We start from the raw sequence: 20,851 nt of genomic DNA, 5'->3' as shown, positions 1-20,851 counted from the left end.
TATAATTCAAAAACTGTTATTACTCCTAGATTTTAAACGAAATATTGGAACAAAAAAAAAAACAGGCAATTAGGTGATGCTCTGTTGTGCAATGGTTATAAATGACTATTGGATGGTGTTAACATTAACTTCAATAATTTATCATGGTATGGTAAACGAAGTACGATTCTAAGCGGAGACGATTTGTTGGCCTAGGATATTTTATTTTATATAATTATAATTATAATTACAAAGACCTGTAGATCAAATTAATATTATTCGGATATTATCATATTTGTATGCAATAATATATTTAAAAGTTTCAAACACCAATGAATAATCGTTTTAAATTACAACAATATAATTAAAATCCTAATTCTTGCTTATTTATGTAATTTCAGTCAGTAAATAGCCCAGTATATTTTAAACGTTTTAGTTATAGGAGATGAAAAATAATCATTTTATGTAAATTTTAAGTATCTTCAGTTATTAGTTTTTTAATTAAAACAAATGAGAAAAATTATTCCATGAGAAATCGAGTGACTAACCAATATTGTACGAGTTTGATCTTAAAACGCTCATAAGAATTAAATTTGATTTTCCTGTAAACAATTTTTTTTTTTTAGGATCAAGTTAAATAAAAATATGTTGAATCTATATTATTTTTATGAATTTCTAACTCAAAATAAAATGGGAAGTTGAAGCATTATTATTTCAATTAGGTACCACAGTGCGTAGACACAAAAATGAATAACACACATCATTATAAAATGAATACATTCATCGCTCCGTTCTGGATCTAAAATCAACATTATTATTTACGGGATTAAATATGTATATGTATAGTTTATAATTGATAAATCAGCGGCATAACATGTGTCAATTAATAAAAATATACAGTACGATAATATCCAATTATATCGATTCCATTCCTAGCTGTAGGTAGTTCGTCAATATAAACGTGATTAAAAAGAATTTTGTGACGAATAAAGTATAAAATGTGAAATTTAAAATATTATTTACTGATTTTCGTATACCTACCATTATATATGATGACATGTATGTATACAATGTTGAATCAAACATTGTTGACAATTAACTTTATATTATACAACATTAAACATTCAAACTGCACATGCTATATAAACGTGTATAATTTATTTACATTTAATATTAAGTACTAACTGTTGCTACTCCATGAAATCGCTGAGATATAAAACAAGTTGGGAAATGTGCCGACGTTCATGAATTTCAAACGAGACGCTGCAGAGTTAAAAATAAAAAAATACTTAGAAAAATGTTAAATTTAATTCCGCACAAATTTCGTAATTACAAACTTACATTAATGCAGTACTACCTAAAACTCGATCTCATTAGTTGGATTCTCGAATTGATGTCATGTATCGCAAATGAAAATAATTAACGTTTTGTACATTATTGAATTCGGTATAAATAATTTATGTGGTTTAATAATATGTAAAGGATTCCGGATCACTGAAACGTATTCTAATTTATATTAAATGGGCAATAAGCCGTAAGACGCTTTCAGAACAAAATCGATTCAAAATCGTTGAATATTATAAGTTTTGTAATATCATAGGTATTATTCACGTAAACTGTATGGAAATAATAATATAATTATGGATAGGCAAGATGAGTGGTAAATGTGTCAGACTGACCACACTTCACAACCACCGAGTCTCAGTACAAACCATCGAAACAATTATGTAGTACTACGTCACGAGACGTCTAACAGTTATAAATTGTACGTTGATGATTATATTATTCACAAAAATGTCCGTTGATTTCGTTACCTGTTGGCTAAACGATACCGTGGTTGCGTGATTACGACCGCGAATGCAATAATGTTTGTGGCACACGAACATTGGACACCGTGTCCACGTGTAAACCACATCAAACTAATATTATATTGTCTGTGCATATTGGAACAGAATTCGAGTATTAATATTTTTATCGAATAATGTGCTTTATTCGACATGTTATATATTATAAATTTATAAATAATATTATATTTGTGTAGGTTTTAGGTAAAAAACAAAAACATCAATATGCATTTCCGAACCTCCACTGGGGTCTCTGATTACTTAATTAATCCACGACAGATGGTATAGTAGATTTTTTGAGAAACGCCTCATTGTAAAATTTTAACTCAATAAGTTGATCGTTCCGTTTAGGATCATAATTGTATTTAAATATGTATTCTACTAAAATGTAAAAATAAATGATTAAACATTCCGTTATTACGTTGCTTGTATTTTCATCTAATTGTTAAATTTTAAAAAAGGGAGGATGGTGGGAGCCTTTGATGTACGATTTCATATTATATTTTAAACTTAAACGTACTCTCAGAAAATGTATGGCTTTGATACAGTTCGATTCTTATAAAAATAAAAATATTATTGTGATCGTATGGTTCGGGAATTTAGTAACAGGCTAAGCGATAAAAAGTTTGTTGTTTCAATTGTACAGTAGATATTATTTTTATTTATAATACAGGCACCTATACTATAATTACTGTCTACTGTCTTGTTGTTATAATTGTACATAACACTGATATTATATATGAATTGTCCATGTATTTTTTTATTAAATCAATCCATTAACAATCTTATTTTTCAATCATACACTCACCGATAAGTAATTTAATTATAGCCAGACAACGGGAACTAAATAGATACGTCTGTATAATCCCCGTCACCTTATCCGGTTATCATTTTTAACACCTGTAGATAATTGATAATAAACAATAAGTGGAACACTATTATCTTAAAATTTTAAATTTAACAAATTATTCCACATTAAAACTATGATAAAAGTTTACAAAATAAACTAATGATTTTGTCGAAGTTATACAGATTTCTTATTTTAAGCATTTTAAGCAAAATAAATGTGAAAAAAGTCTACATTATTTATTTAGAATTATTCAAATATTTTTTGATAACAACTACATCTATTAAGATTTTTGCTAAATTAAAAAAAGTCCTATTTTCCTTGCGTAACGCTCGGCAGAAGAATACAAACAATATTCTCTTTAACTATAGCATTCAAATAGGTGCCAGATATAAAAATGACACAAAAAAAGTCAACTTCTGGCAAACACGAATTACTCATATAGCCACTGAGATACATTGAACAACATTTAAAATGACGCATTAATACATATTGACATTTACTGAATAAAAGCATAGTAACAACGTTATAACCAAGCGAAAGAATATTTTTTCAGGCGATGAGAAAATTGAAAAAACATTAATTAAATTTGATAAAAATCGAGAAATATAGAATAATAAACATTCAAAAACATTGTTTGAAAATGTTCATTATAAATTATAAATACTCGTATAAGCAGTGTTTTGAAATAATTAAAACGAATTATTTTGAGGTGGATGATATACCAAGCAATATTTTAAATATCTTAGCCATGTATATATTAAATTATTTTGATTTAATAATAACAAAAATGTTGAGTTAAAATAATTAGATGTTTTGATTTAAAAAATAAGTTTTATTTTTATTTTTTAGTTGTCTAAAATCGACTTTTCAATCACTTGGTACCTAGCTAGATTTTAAATTGATTAAAAAAGTTATTCTTTACATTGTGTTAAACATCCTATTTGACCATTTGTACTTAGCTGTAAAAAAAATCACGGATTACAGTTTGCCAAGAGAAGTTAATATTTATTTTTCTTCCATCTCTCCATCCCATCTTCACTCCTCTGTTTCTTTTATGTTCTCCTATGACTTTCTCTCTCTCTTTCTCTTTTTTTATCTCGCCTATCACAAATTATTGAGCTAGCTAATGTCGAATACATAATTTTTATATTATAATGCTATATAAAATTATAAATTATTGAACAATATCAGTGATATTTTGGAATAAACTCAACTCCAATCATCAATGGAGAAAACTATCTTTACCTACTTTTATGAGAATAAAAAATATCGGAGTTTTTACCCGAACGAAATTAATGGGCGTTATCTCGCCATATGAACCAATTGATTTTTTGTCCATATTCTTTATCTAAATCACAAAATATTTTTGACTGCGACATATTTCAATAAAAAACTATAAATATTCCGTATTGAAGTAATATGACAATATAACTAAATGTGAAATCAATAGAAAAAAAAAATGTTATTCATTAGCAGAGAATTTGAATAGAACTGTAAGATCTATCTCCTAACACGGATGACATTCCTTACCCTTAATACATGAGAATATTTGATTAGTTGCATAATATTGTTTATGGATTTTACACTCGTTAGCCAAACGTACTTTGTATAATATTTTTATCATGAGCGTGAGGTTGACGTAGAAACGTTATACAATTATTTCAGCTGAGCTTTAACCTGACTTGGGTTCCAACTGATACTTAACCTAATCCATTGTAATTTATAACCCACGCTGCAAGAGGGGTTCACTTTTGATATTATTAAAAGTGAAAATCGTTGACCTTTTCTATATTATATATATATATATATATATATTATATTAAAATATAGTATCTTCTAATCCACCATATGTGTATTATTACACTATAACCTTTCACCCACTCGTGTGCCACTCACGAAGCCCCAAACAGTCTTAAAGTTTATATTATTATTATTAATAATATTTATTTTTTTAGATTAATTTCAAATAAGTATGCGTAGTTGCATTCGATTCGTGTGTACGCAAAATGCTACTCGATTTCACCACTTATTTACGATCGGTAGTTGTGTAAACTAGCTTTTACACGTAAGTTATCTCTGCTTGGCGCTTGCATCGGTGCCCGGTCGTTCAAAAAGGAGCAGTGTGCACTAGGGAGAGTGGCTTTCGAACTGGGCCACGGGACCAAAACTTTACATTATCGCGTAGCTTAAAAGTTTTTCCAAACGTCCGGTGTCCAATTGAGTTGTGTGCGAAATCCAAATAAGGAAACTGCAAGAATAAAGCACGCGCCCTTTATATCGCCCCTCCACCGGTGTTAATACGTTACGCGGCGCTCGGGAAAAGACTTCTGATTGAGACAATTCATAGTTTTTTGAACGCTCGGAACACTACAAATCGAATCTTGTACTATTATTTTAAACATGCAGCCACCATCTGACAGATATGACAACATTTTACTGCATCCTGAATAATTGTACAACTCGCTGGATCGAAAAACGTTTGACTATTATCAAAGTCATGGCGTTATAATACTATTAGCTGATTACCTGTCAAAAGAGTTATATTACGTTGCCGTTATCGTTATAACTATATCGAGTTACTCATCGTAAATTAATTTTGCATAGATTAAAATGTACGTCTTGTTGCAATTAAATGGTACGTGACTTATATTATATCCATTATTGAGATTCCGCCATAGATACGGTATTTTCTTATGTGAATTTATTACAATAATTAAATTAACAAATTAATTGCAAGAGTTGTAGTTTATACTAAATACGTTGTGTGGTTAATTGGATAAATATTATATAATTTAAACGCATTACATCAAAATATAAAATGCCTACACTTACATTGGTGCCTATTGCCTACTGTGGTGTACCTCCAAGAATATTTTAGTATTATCAAGGGTAGTCCTATATATTATATACTTTGTAAATGCCGTATTATATTATTATATTATACTAACATATTTTATGTTAAATATTTGAATTTATCTATATAAAAGAAAAACCGTTGTTATGATTATTCTATTGTTTTATTTACTATATAGGGAATTTATATCTGTCTTTGAGTGCGTTACTTACATAGATAAAGCATTATTATGTTATTATTTTTAAGAGACACGTATAATTGCATAGGAATGATTATTTATATCCAATACAAACATTATACAATTACTTAATATTAAATAAATGTTGAGTCCATGTTCACAAATTTTCCAAAGATGCATTTTTGATAACACAATTAGACGTCATTGTCGTGTAACAACAGCATAAAAATAATCATATTACGTCTATATCTTTACTTATTTTTTAATCAAATATACATTATTGTGGTAAACATAAGTAATCATTTTCAAGATGAACATTATATCATCGAGTTTTCAAATATAAAAATTCTACAAATGGAATAAATACGGAAAGTTTTGTTTTTATTCGTTTCGATACATTAAAAAAAAAATGTATTTACATTTTATTTTCATAAATAATTCACCAAAAGGAAGATGGCAAATAATCATTCAATTGAACAATATTTCAGAAACATTTTACCTTTAATAAATATTTCATGAAAAATAAAAATAATTATTCAAATCAAAATATTGCGACACTGAATTTGAGTGAGAATCACAGTGATCGACTTCAAATTTGAAAGCACTGAAAATAATTCTAACCATCGAAAGGACAATACGAAGGCTGAAATTGGTCAACATTTTGTGAACATATTATACGAATTTATTATAATAAAATAACGTTCCACAAAAATGTATATTTCTATAATAATTTATCAAAAAGTAAATTTTAAAAACGGCCAGTTGTCAAGTTCTATACCTTTATTATACGTTAAACGTCTGATGTAGAGAATAATTACTTATTAATCGTTGAATAAATAATATGGATTTAGTAATTTTCAATCGAAAAGTTTTATCACTTAGCTTCAGCTCAACACTTTGATATGTCCTAATCAAACAAACAAAATATCAAAATTGTATATTATAATTGTATTTTTATGTAAAAAAAAAAAACAAATGTTATTCACAAATCGAAACTTTGTTATATACAATTTATTTGAGTACAGAATATTGTCCATAACATTAATTTTTGTTTATTTTTCAATTAAAGGCAATCGGATTAGTAGTATTGAGAGGATGTTATACCAATATGACCAATATCTACCTCTCGCACAACTGACAATGGCGTGGCAAAATCCTGTTCAATGAAGTAAATATAATGAGCTATAAAATTAGTACTCTCCTTTCAATAATACAATTTTGAAATAGGACGAAAATCGATTTTATTTCAACTGGCAAGCAAGTCAAACATAAAATATAGTAGGTAGCAACAATCATGAATATAATCACTGAATGAAAATTTCTTTTAAACAAATTATACCACTTTGATTCGTTTGTTTAGGTTATTGTTGTGTTGGTACTACAAATGACGAAAAAAGTTATTCATAAATTGTTAGTAGTAATAACTATTTCAAAATATATCATTCAGAACCAATGTCATTAACATTAACACTAATAATATTGTGGCTTAAAGTAAATCGTAAGACATCCAATTAATATTTAATTAAGTTTCGACACACATAATCAAATATAGTTAACTTTGACCATTTCGGAGAAAAATAAACTCTAAAATTGTTTTTGAATTCAAAACTAAAATATCATGAGTTTCAAAACTTATATTGAAAAATAATATGTAACCATTGGCAACTTTAAAAATACACAAAAAAATCTTTGAAGTAAGTTTTTCAAAATTAAAATCACGCTATCCTTTAGCAATAGAGAATGAAAAATACGTAATGAATACTCTCTAACTTTCGAAGATCCTATTGATATAACGTTTGTTAAAATCAGTCCAGTCATTTTCGAGTCTGAACTTAACAGACAAACACCATTTATAATATATATTATGTTATATTATGCGATTATTTTTAGATACTTTCGGTTGATTATATGGTTATAAATAATTCAGTTTCTATATAAAAAAATTAATTACTTTTATCATTGTGCAATATATAAAAATATTACATAATATTGATTTAGGTATAAAAATTTTTTATCTAAATTGATTTTAATTTGACAAACATAGTAAGTATATTATTATACCTCCGATTATTGTTCGTCAATGTGGGGCGAAAAGAACAAAAATGGATACTTGATATAAAAACTACGTAGGTACCTAGACACTTCTTTATCTTACACGAAAGTAATTGCATAATACATAATAATTAACATTACAAATTATTGTTAACGTTGTTGTAGGTAAAAAAAGGTCCAAAACTACACATGTACAATTCATGAATAACGAAAGATAGAAAGAGTCAGAGCAGGGAAATCTGGATTAACGTAGATAAGTGAATTTATTGTTTGTAAAAAAACAATATTGTTGTAAAAATGTATACTGTATAGTTATAGATTAAAAATATGTTTTTATTTAGTCACACGTTAAATTTTGTACTGATATTTCGTCGCATGCGAAGGAGTTTATGGCGTATATAATATTATACAATATGACGCGTGTGTGTAACTATAAATGTATAATATTCTCATCTCTGCGGTTGAGGTGTTTTCGTCTCGGTTTGCTTGCTTACGCTACCGTTGTCTGCAGACTGGACCCAAACTTCGTTGATATTACGAACTTTTAGCAGAAAGTTTTGTCTCGGTCAGGTGGTATTAGCAACTCAGGGGCCCTACAGGGTGGTATAGCACAAATGACCCGTGCAAACTCTTCAAGCACAGCGGCGTTAATTACATTTACAAACTTTCACCTGTGTGTTTTATGTAAATCGACAAATTACATGACTTTTGAAAACAGTCCAGAATCCAATGATAATGAAAAGTTTCCATTTAAAATATAATATCGTTCGCGTGGTGTACTGTATAAACTGTAACAGCGAGCAAAGACATAAGAATATAATGCATACACTCGAGCATCACGTGAATAAATAACAGTTATTGGCACGATGGATCGATCAAACTTGGTGACTCGACATCGGACGATACAACTACCAGATATTTTAACTTTAAAGATTTCGTAAAACATTCTTACATGGCTACATGGTAACCATTAAAAAACTATCTTATATTAACAAACACGAATTCACAACAATATGTGTACAACACAAATGAAGTGTGCAATTTCTCGATATTTTGGGGTTTTTTTTTTAGGAAATTTTTGTCGACACCCTTTTGTGATAGGTATTTCGAGGGTAGATATGATGGACATCAAAGTCTCCTCTTGCTTCACCTTACCTAACGTAACATTCCACATTCCATTATATTCCGTAAACTCTCTACTCTCTGTTATATGATCAAATTTGACAACGAAGAGGATCCCTTTGATAATATCGTGTTTGATATTTAGTGAACAGACGTAAAAACAAATATTAATTTTCTGCTGAATAAAATTATGTGTGTGGAATAGCGTTCATTTATTAACATAAATAAAACAATTCAATGATTGTGTAATTTTCGATATGAATAGATGCTTACACGGTTTTAAAGCCGTACAATGTAGAGCAATACTAACTATAACAACATGTAATGATTAAAGTATGATTTTCATGGTATAATTCAAAATATCAACTCCAAGGTTATTATTGATATAGACTAAGTTATATTACAAGTTATTCAATACAAGTGCAGGTAAATTTTTATAAGTCATCTATTTTTGAAACACAAAATAAAATATGATTATACATATGCACCTGTTCCACTTTTGAGTTTTTTATTTCCAAAATTGATTTAGAAAATCATTCGGATATTGAAGTACCGGCTGTGTCTTTTAAAAATAACATGTTATTTTGGTCGGTTGAGTAGTTTTTAAAAATTCAAAATTTCGAAAATAATTGACATTTTCTGTATGCAAATCAAGTAGCCGGAAAATCTGAAGTAATTGGGTAGGTATGCTAATTTATAAAAAAAAGTTTCATTTTCCTAAAAAGGATTCATAATAATAAGACGTTATTACGTGAAACGTCATGAAAAAAAAACGAATGTGAATTTTAACACACTATGCAATGTTCGTACATGAACTTCATACACCACTATAGTACGTAACAACAAGAAAAAAATTAATATAAATAAATAATAAGAAATGTACTAACATAACATGTTACATTACCTTGGGAAATAAACGGAGTGGCGAGAATCTATTGCTTGGTGGTATAATCCAACAAGAGCAGATACCATTTCACCCCTAGAATTTTCGTACTACCCCGAGTTGGTGGCAAAATTAGATAGTACAATAACAATAATATTATAAAAGTAATAATATGTTATCTTTTATAAAAAAAAACTAAATTAGTACCTATTAAATATGAATTTGGTATTTTGGTGTGTATACGTTGTATACATTAACGTTGAGAACATTAAAGTGTTGTGGCACTAATCTTAGTTTTATAAATTATATAATGTTAATATTATTTTAATTCCTAATTAGTTACGTAGTTTAAACGCTACGGTCATATTGATACGTTTAGAACTACTGCAATGACACGCATTAAGTTCATTATGAATGATTTGATGTATGTCCTTATAAAAATTAGCTGTTTAAACAATCACTATAAGAGCACAAAATAAACATGAAAAAAAAATGTATATATATATATTATTGTTTAGAACCCAACGTTTAATTATAAATCATTGTAGTCTTGGAGACGATGTTATTGTTTTAATAGTTTCGATGAAAGTTATTATCACAACTAAAATCTAGGTAATATCAATCCATCAAACAAACATCATTAATCTCTTTTTTTTAAATATTAAATTCCTGGACGAATCGATAATCGTTTTATTCAAAGGAGAAAGCTTAACAATAGAAAAGTTACGAAAGTGTTATTAAATGCATTTAAGCAAAATGTATAATATAAAACATTTATAACAACTGATTAAAAAACATTTTAATAGTGCAACTTTAACAATGAATAAAAATATGATAATCTATGTAAACTTACATAAAAATAAGAAAAGATACCTCGTTATAAAATATATTGTATTATGTACTCGATATTTGCTTTTAATTTATTCGTTACAATAATTATACATCATTTAAATTAAACATAGTCAATAAGCTAAATGGAAAAGAAACATTTTCAGAAAACGTATTATACACTAAAATTGTTATCGTATAGCTAATAGTTAATCACTCAGACCGTAATACATTATTCATTATAAATCTATAATGAACAAAATCCAGAAAATGTTTCGTAGTTTACCTATCTCAAGTGTTTATCAATGTATTGGGTTTGTATAAGATTATTATAATTATTTCTATTTTTTTAACGTTAATTTATTGAATTAGATATTACTTGGAAAATTAAATACGAATTATGAAAACATACCTATTATTATATATCCGCATAAATTATAACACAACACTCTAACTCTATTCGGAAAAACTACGAAAATATCTATAACTGAAAATAATATTCATATGATAATTTTGCTTGTTATGATAGACACGTATAATTGTGATGGATTCGATTTATGCAGACTAACTCTGACCATTGTATTTGTACAGATTATTATACTACGTAGGTACTTACGTTAATTGATAATAAGTGATTTTCTTCTCAACAAATGACTTTGGGCATGCATATCTTGTGGAAGTTTTCAACTGTGGTTTATAATCAAACTAATATTGATTTTATTCATGTGTGCACGTCAGAAATTAAATGATTACCCGATTGTTTTCATCTATCGCAGTGTTATTCGTAATCTATTTATAATATATTAATTAATGACTTAAACTATAAGTGAATATAATTTACACAGTTCGAAATTATGACATGATATATAAAACTAGTCAATAGTTGCGAATAAATAATATTAAAAGAACTGAGGCAGCCTTTGTGTTTTTTAATAATAGGTAACATATTATAATTTATTGTTTTTCTAATGCATATTTCATACTTTTTTTTTATAACCAGCTGCTATTTGAATTCAAAACATTTCATATCACATAACAGGTTTAATGTTGGAGGTCATATGCAAAATGCATCAAACCTGAAGAGTATGGAATAATACATTATTCAATTATAATAGTATATTGGTGCAATGCGATAAAAAATAGTACACTGCCTTTAGGTTAGGTATATGGCTATGGTATGCGACTAAAAAGCGACCGTTATAATAGTATTGTTTGTAATCAAATCTGCTTATGCGAGTGATTTCTAGCATAATAATTCAGCAATGCATTTTTCATTACGTTATATAATATAATTATTTATTTTTTACTATTTTTTTCGAAGATGGTTTTGCATAAATTTAATCAGAATATTAATAGCAAACATGAATAACTTAACGGATAAAATAAATATTTTTATATTACATTTCCCCACATTTATTCGTTAAGATTGAACTGCTGCTAAAAACCAAACGCCATTAATCATCATGTACATGTTTGTGTTTTAAAACGTTTATATAATATCAAGTTATGTAATTTCACAAACCATAATTCATTGAAAGTTTTCTTTTTCTTTTTTCACTGTTAATTAGGTATTTATTTAAAACATAATATGATTCAATATTTATTTACTTCGACGAATATGAAAAATTAGAAACAAATAGTTAGTATAATTTTAGCTGCATTTTAAAATTACGTATTGTCTTCGCAGAATCAGATTATGAAAAAGAAAATGCTTATTATTGTTTAAACTTAATAACTTCATTTTATCATACGCACAATATACCGAATTATTGTGGTGTGGTGTTTTGTTTCCTTTTGACAAGTATTTGTGGTTTTTGAAACTTTTGCACTTCCTGAAAGAAAATAAACGACCAGCACATGACACGTTGATTGATGATCAACAGAAAATGCAGACAATGTTCAAATTTACAACAATCAAAATTTAAGATTCAAAAAATTGCACACGAAACATATGTTAACGAACAGCGGCGAGTACTCCATTCGATCAAAAACCAAATATAACTTAGATGCATAAAATCATTACAAATTCTTATAACTGCAACTACAAATCACGCAGTTTTCATATCATAACAAATGTTTCGATTGTGTTGTTGTTGTTTTTTTATGATTATTATTATAGTGTTGACGTGTTAATAATAAATGGTACTGATTTTGGCTGTAATAGGACTGCCATCATTTATTTGACTCCCGGAATCCTAAATGTACGTGATTTGAGATCAAAATCCATTCGGCTTTCCACCGACTGAGTGTAAGAAAGTAAAATAAAAGAGACAGAGACAGGGACAGAGAGAGGACGAAACATGAAATTAAATTAAAATATATAGTGTAATATTAAGTCGGTCAGTGTGATAGGCAAGCCAAAATTTAATTTAGGTTTAACACGGATGACTACAAAATGGGTTCTAGAACGCGTATCAATAGATAAAGTCGGTATTCAACATTAAAGATCATGTTAAAATATAACATATAATTCTTGTAATGAAGAGATTCTCAGTACTATTTTGTGCTGATGAATCTATTTTTTAAAAAAATCAATTTTTTCGGTACATTCTCAAGCATATTATTATTACGTTTGTATTCAAATCTGAATGACTGAATGAGAAAGTTATTGGTTTCATCAATGACGACTTATATTTTGTTCAGAAACCATTTTAGGATGGATAATGTAAGTAGGTGCTCAAACATTTTCAAGTGACATCTATATTGTTATCTTGACGTTTTTATTATTTTTCTAAAAAATCGTAAAAACATCAACATTTTCAACTCAAGTAGATTTTGAAATTACTATCTATTCTGCCTTATCTTCATGTTACTATTGAAATGTTGTTATGATGATATTATGCAGGTATTTGACATTTCAAGTTAACAAATAATATTAATGATCACACTGTTCAAAAATTCTATAAGTTTCAAAAAAAAAAAATTGATTTGCAAATGTATTATAGTGAAGTTTTTTTTTTTTTAAACTGTTGGAATGGTATTATAGCAATTTTATTTTATTTTTTTATTTTTTATAGGTCTTGAAATTTATACAATTTCTGCTTCGACTACCAGGTCATTAGCAAATCACTATAAACATACATTAATTATACTTATAATAAAGAACAGAGCAAAGAAATAAGAAAAAAAACAAAAAAATGAAAAAAATACAAGAGAAATAGTTGGAATTAATTTGTTTGGTATTTTATACATTGAAAGGTTGGCTAAAGTAGTTTGAGTAACTTGGTTGTTTTGAAGAATTCAATGGTGTTGGTTTCATTGTCAGGATTTGGCCCTAGGCTAGCAATTTTATTATATTACTTATTTCTTTAAAATAATTTAACCAAAAGTTAAAATAATAGGTATTCTTCTTCTGTGACGTACCTACGTTACAAGAAACCTCAGCGTATTATTTTTAAAATTTGTTTTTATTAAATAAGATATAACAATAATAAACGATGGATACGTCATATAAATGAATACTAACCAAATAAAACAATCTCCCTGTGGGATATTGATCATTAGAATCGATTAAAATATAATTTGAAAATATCAAGTGTACGTTTTCCCTCGAGTGCCAATTTCATATAGTCCCTTGAACTCGGCCACTAGTGGTTCGATTACTATCCGTAACAGCTCGAATTGAGTACTAGGGAAAAAAATAAAAAAGTACATGACACAACGCTCTTGAGAGATAGTTTCGTACAAAAGAAGGGTTTATTTTATATAATTTGTTATTATTTTTTCAAATTGCCTCTACAAGTTTGAGAGGTAAGTAAATGAAAAAAAAATCTATTGGTGATTTTATATACAATAAGAGAGTGTGTAACAGATGAAAAAAACATGAATCACAACAGTAAAAAATATATTTTTATATTATTTTTATAAGACGTTTTCCGTCGGAGAAAATTAATACTGGTCTAATATTCCCTTTACGAACCTTGTAGCATTTTAATTGCTACATGGTCCCATTCTTCAGATGTAAAGGATAAATAATTACGAGGGGATGATTGTAGGATATATATTTAGGAATGTGTGTGTGTGTGTGTGTGTGTAGAGGTAGAGGGTAATGTCACGCTGAACTAATTAATATCTTTGTCATTTCAGCGTTCAACCGCAGTTATAAGGTCTACGGGTTTTTCATTACGAGTCTCCCTAACTCGGCGGGCATTCATCCAATTCAATGAGATGATTTAAAATTTAGTCATGACGATTCGCTAGTATATATATATATATAATATATATATGTATATAATTTTATATTATGTGAAATTCCAACGATAATATACTGCGTCCGTCGAAGCGACGCCACCGTTTAGGTACAGGTGGTATCGTTACGATAATAATTTCGAGTCGAACACGAATTGTAAGAACCGATCGAACATACGTATTGAATTACAAAATACGGTAACAATAATTTTCGTACACAAAATAATATAATGTGGTTAATCGAATCGTAGCGGGAACGCCGGTGAGAAAGTTTATCGAGCCCACGTTAGGGTGGAGAGAGAGAGAGAAACAATTTATGTTTTCGTATATACGGTGATGAATATTTCAAATGTGAAACTAATATTACTTGCAAATCCATAAAAACTTCAATGTCGCTTTTAGCAGCAACGTTTTTTTTTTAAATGTTAAAAAATAAATGAAAAATAAAAACAAAACGTAGAAAAAGTAAGTTTTTTTCGCTCATAAATAGTTTTCTTATTTGCTTTGAACGCTATCCAAAAATTAACTTTTTATGTTTTATATATTTTGTCCCAAAATTTAGGGTGTTCCGTTCAAAACTTTCATGAGTTATGGCCGACCTATGTTAGCATATACTTATTAAAATCCATGTATTATCGCTTTAGTATAGAGGTTCACAATTAGTAGAAATTACGAAAGCAGTAATACTAAAACAAATAATATCTTAGTTGCACAGGTGTGGGAATTTGGATCATTGTAACATGTAGGTACATAAATGTATATACTATATTTCAACCATCGTGTATTTGAATGCGTATTAAACACAGTAAATTTGACTATGGTGTATAGCATTTTAAAAACATCGTGTATCTCGAAAACATTTAAAACAATATTTACAATCGAAAAAAATAGTAATCGAACGATTTTATGATTAAATACGGATTCCGAGTATCAACTAAGTTTTGGGCAAACGACGTCTATTGCAAATCCCAATACAGACTTGCCATTTTTATTAATGCATCGAACAATTAAAAGTTTATTTTGTGTTTATCTATAGTTTGACTACAGTTTAATAGTTTATGATCACGTCTCTGTGAATTTCCACCATTTTGGAAATCGGTAGAGTACTAATAATTCATTGTTGTATCGCCGAGGAACTCGTTTCGAAATTGCAATGTGTCGCGCACGAGACGAGATCGCATCTTAATCTCGTTCCAGACGAGTACCGATATAATGACGCAATAAATCAAATCGATGGCGCAGAAAAACCTATTCTAGAATAGGTGTTTTTTTCCATTTGTTTTTTTTTCTTCATCATGCGTGCATGCGTGTACATATGTGTGTTTGTGTGTGTATGTGATACAGCACTCACCACTATGTTTATGCGTTGTACTCGGGAGGATGACGAAAACTGCGACCGCGACGTCGTTAAACATTCGCACACCACATCAGAACGGGTGAAAAAATAGTATTACAACAATAATAATAATAATCTAAGTTTAACACTCTCAAATGAAAAAATATGAAGAAAAAATCGACAACATTTAAAATATTATGTATATATATATATATATATAATATACATTTAATAACGAACAGCGATCGCACTTTGCACGGCAGAACACTTAAATTTTTTAACTCCTAATATTTATTTGAGGACGCATGTATGTGTGTGTGTGTGTTTGTATATAAGTGGTTGTGTGTGTGTGTCAATTTATGTGTATTTGTTGGGTGTGTACGCAAAAAAAAAACCGGAAAGAGAACGACTACGACAACGACGAACGAACACCGCACCGGCCGGTCGTAAGGTTGCTCGGAAACTGGCGGGAGCGTCGGCGGCGGTGGCCGAAACGGAATAACGGGACGACGGTGGTGTATGGGCCCGGGTGGGTAAGGGTGGTTTGTATAGATTGCGGTGGCGGTGCGTGGTCGGAGCGAATGTCGCGGGGGAAGGAATCATTCCTCTATATTCGCGTGTGTACGCGTGAACCACCCCACACGCGTCGCGTCGTCGTGTCTCTACCCGCGCCCAATTTTCCGGAGCGGTGACGGCGGCGTTCGCCTTGAGAGATACTGTCGGTCGGTTGGATGTTTTTTTTCTTCTCTCCATGTCTCTGTTTCTATCTCCCTCTATATATATTTTTTTTTTAATTGACAGATCCGTTATCTCTTCAACACACGTCTTAGAGGTGGCACAGTATACTTCCAGTGGTGGAGGTAACTGTAGTGTGTCAGAGACAGTAGAAAAAAAAAATGAGGACCACCCCGATTCGATCAATCCACCACCAGGTGAGATCGGGTGTATATTATATACGATTCTATACGACAAAAATATTACATTATACCCCCGTGAATATATTATTATTTGTTTTCCACACGCACACGATATCCACCGTAGGTTTTATATTCCGTATAATTTTAAATACAAGGCGATTCACCAAGCGTGCTTACTCCCGATTATCCCCATAATTATTCTGATTTTTGGAAATGTTTACTACAATATTATTGTTAACGTCATTACTTTCTTACTATATCGCCTCAGGTATCTCCATAAATTGATTGAAATCGAAGTATTTGAAAATGTACTTAATAATCCAAAAATCAGAGTTTAAATGAATGCATCAGCAAAGAAATGACATTTGTGGTGACCATTCAGTGACAACACTACGTGAAGTATAAAATTCTGAGTGGATACTATTTTCTGACACTAACTTGGTTTGAATTTGACTATAGTTTTCCGAAAGTAACATAAGTGTCGAATCAGTCTGTATATTGTTTGTATCATTTTTATCATTCAGTTTTGCACATGATGATATTTTATCTCATATAACACTACGAGAAATTATTTATTATTAATAGGAACCACTTGAAAACGTCACACGCATGGCTTAGGGAAAAACATTGTCTGTCGCCGGATTTACTATAAATAACTGTGGGTTCAACGTTTTGTTTCCAAAATAATCACTAAAAATTATGTGACTACGGCAAATGCATTTCGATGTTCCTAATATGGTATAATATCAGTAGTCATAATTTAAATTTTAAACTTGCTGGTGTTGTAACAATTCACACCAAATAGATCCATGAGAACCTCCCATTCCCTTAACCAACACTTATAATATACTTCCAAACTAAACGCCCATCAAACCATATTAACACAAACACGATTCGAATCATAATGTTTTTAGACACCTATTACCCAGCTACTATGTCAATAAATACTATAAAGCACAATATAATTGCAAAAAATTGTGTCAACATGACAACACGTCCGAATTAAATCACAATAGAATTGATGTGATTTGTCCGTCATTGAAGGTTTCTAACCCATTTTGTACGCAGACGCAAACATTTCTAGCGTCTCTCTCTCTCTGTTTCTATATATATATATATATATATATATAGATTAGATTGTGAAAGGGAAATCCTTCAAATTTGAAGAGATGCAGGATTGCTAATATTCTAGATTTTAGTTTATATATACTACTAAAAAGTAATTTTAATAATACGTTATCCCCCTCAATTTCAAAATTTACATTTGTATCATTGTTACGTATGATGCATTCAACAAATCTGTGCTAAATTTAATTTCTCCAGGATTAATTAAATTAATTCCAACCAGTCAATGTAGCTAGCTATTTTTGATCCACCAAAGACACACAAAAGCACAATAATACATTAAAATGAAAATGTGAATTTCACTAAGTCTCTTGGCTTTCAGATAAAAAGAAAACGCTCAAGCGCATCAAAAATATTCCAATTTCGTCAACAGTAAATTCAAATAACTATTCAAATAACTAATAAAAATCGAACACATTTCCATGCCACACAAACTGTAATTATAACGATCTTTTTTCTTTATTATTCAACCATTATGATCAACGAACTGACTTTTGATCGCAAAAATAATGGTTGCCAATATTGATGACAAGCTCGCATCTAAAAGCATGTTAAAATATTTTTTTATATTTTAAAAAATAAGATAAAAAATTTTTAGAAGTGCCAAAAATATAACCAAAGTTAAGTATAAATATCTCCATCTCCTCTAGAAATATTTTTCCGAGTTTAATCTACTTATTATGTCATCTAGATTATAATATTTTGTTTTATTTTCTCGACAAAACCTTAATAACAATTTTTGAAGTGAATATTTTCGTCTGATTACTGTCGTTTGTAATAGTTTTCGCAACCTAATTCATTTATCTCCAAAACAACTTGTTTCTATAGCTTCAAAAAAATATAGGATACCGAATAATCATTTATGATTGTAAGCTTTAATCCAAAACTGTTTCGTTTGGTTCGTTACCAAGATGATATAATAAAAAGACGGATATAAGATGTCCATAATAGCATTACTTCAGTGTGAGTGTGATAATAATATTTACATTGATATATTTTAGTCATTTATACCAAAATCCGTTTTCATCATATAAACTGTAACGATCATATTATTTATTATTATTAAGTAACACGTACATTTATCACATTTGTATTCATCCAATGTTCCAAAGATGAAAATTAATCTCGTAATTCTTAACCAGCGTAATATATTGTATTTATTTATAGAATAATAGTTTAATTTTTTTTTTTTTTAATAACTTTCGAAAGTAGTGGATATTGAGACAGATTAATATAATATCATAGTTAATCATATAAATATATATCGATAACATAATAAGGTGGATTATATTTAAATATAATTTATTATTATTATGAAATCTATTTATAATATTTCAGGTATAATAGTATTTTATTGTTTTATTTTAAATTAAAATAGTATAAAAGTCATATTTTTAAACAGCATAATGTACCTGCAGTGATCACTGCGAGTAAACTGTATTAACAGATTTTAAAAATAATACCAAATTTTGATTTCACGTTTATATATGATCATGATGTAGGTACTAAAAAAATTAATAATATGCAAGTTTCAGTAAAATAACCTTTGCAACCCTATGCTCCACTACAACTATAGTACTTCAAAATTTAATTAATTAAAATATTGTCGTAAAAAAAAAAAAAATAGTAAATTGATTTCAATTTGATCCTTATAAAACTAAAAATATTTAGTTATACTTCTAAAAAGCCCGTATTTATTTGAAATGAGCTAAATAACTTTAGTGTCAAACTATATGCCGACAATTCAAATGTTGAAATTCGTGAAAACAGAATAGGAATACCACACACATACGTCAATTTGTTTGATCAAATTTCTATTTACATTTAAATAGAGCGCAATTTTTTTCCGCATTTAATTGTATTCTTATTGTGTATGCATGAATTGCACATATCAAATATATTAAATTAATTAACGATCTACCATATATTTTTTGAATAAAAACAATACACTATGATATAGATTTCAAGAGTAGGATACTTTGAAATGATTTGGCAATTAAATAAAAATATTGAAAATAAGTAAATAAATATTAAATAAGTATATAAGTAAATAAGTAAATGTAAAAAACGAACATTCTGCATGTATACAAATTAGTGAAATTATACACCAGCTTCCTCGATTGAATTGTTTTCTACGATTTGTCAACAAGATTGCATTTACAGTTTAACATAAAAAACTTTTCTAATATTACGCATATAAACATTATTTTTTTTCACTCATTACAACGTAGCGTTCAATTATTTAATTAGGTATTCAAGTTTTAATTTCATAAAACAATAATATTCATAAAATTCCAAAGGTAAAATAGTATGTATATATATTATGTATATCATTACTCGAAGTGCCTGAGAGATATTGTTGTGCCCTCGGGTGACGTGAAAACAAAAAGTTGATATTTTTTGATAATAAGACAATGCAGACAGCGCAACGACTGTACATCTCGAATTTCGTCGAATAAATACGGGAATTGTTGTCGTCCAAGCGAATGTAACTAAAAATATATCTTTTGTGTTGATATTTTCGCATTAACTTTGGTAATGTTCTTGTCAATACAGCTTTACTTAACAGAAAAATACTTTTAAGTTTCCACCCGGTTTAATAAGCAATAGCTTTTATATTATGTATTTATATTATTATAATATTATGTACGTTTCATATACTTTTTTATTGGTGTACACTGTACAGTGCATATGA

At 28.7% G+C, this 20,851-nt stretch overlaps 1 protein-coding gene across 2 annotated transcripts in view; it reads right to left on the bottom strand.

Annotated features, from left to right (window-relative positions):
- Positions 1 to 16,578, bottom strand: part of LOC107164705 (neuroligin-4, X-linked-like) — a 335,483-nt gene extending 318,905 nt beyond the window's left edge. The window contains exon 1 of one of the 2 annotated variants that reach the window (XM_089222854.1): positions 16,130 to 16,578. The gene's annotated coding sequence lies outside the window, so the exon portion shown is untranslated. Of the gene's footprint in view, positions 1 to 11,206; positions 11,417 to 16,129 lie in introns of those variants that run through there. The other variant, XM_089222855.1, reaches the window with a different exon arrangement.
- Between the last annotated feature and the right edge of the window lie 4,273 nt (positions 16,579 to 20,851).

Source organism: Diuraphis noxia, unplaced genomic scaffold, assembly GCF_037042655.1.
Source record: "Diuraphis noxia isolate RWA-SAM2 unplaced genomic scaffold, SU_Dnox_SAM2 contig0003, whole genome shotgun sequence".
Lineage (NCBI taxonomy): Eukaryota > Metazoa > Arthropoda > Insecta > Hemiptera > Aphididae > Diuraphis > Diuraphis noxia.
Note: the sequence above shows the minus strand (reverse complement) of the source record. Positions and strands in the feature narration are given on the sequence as shown.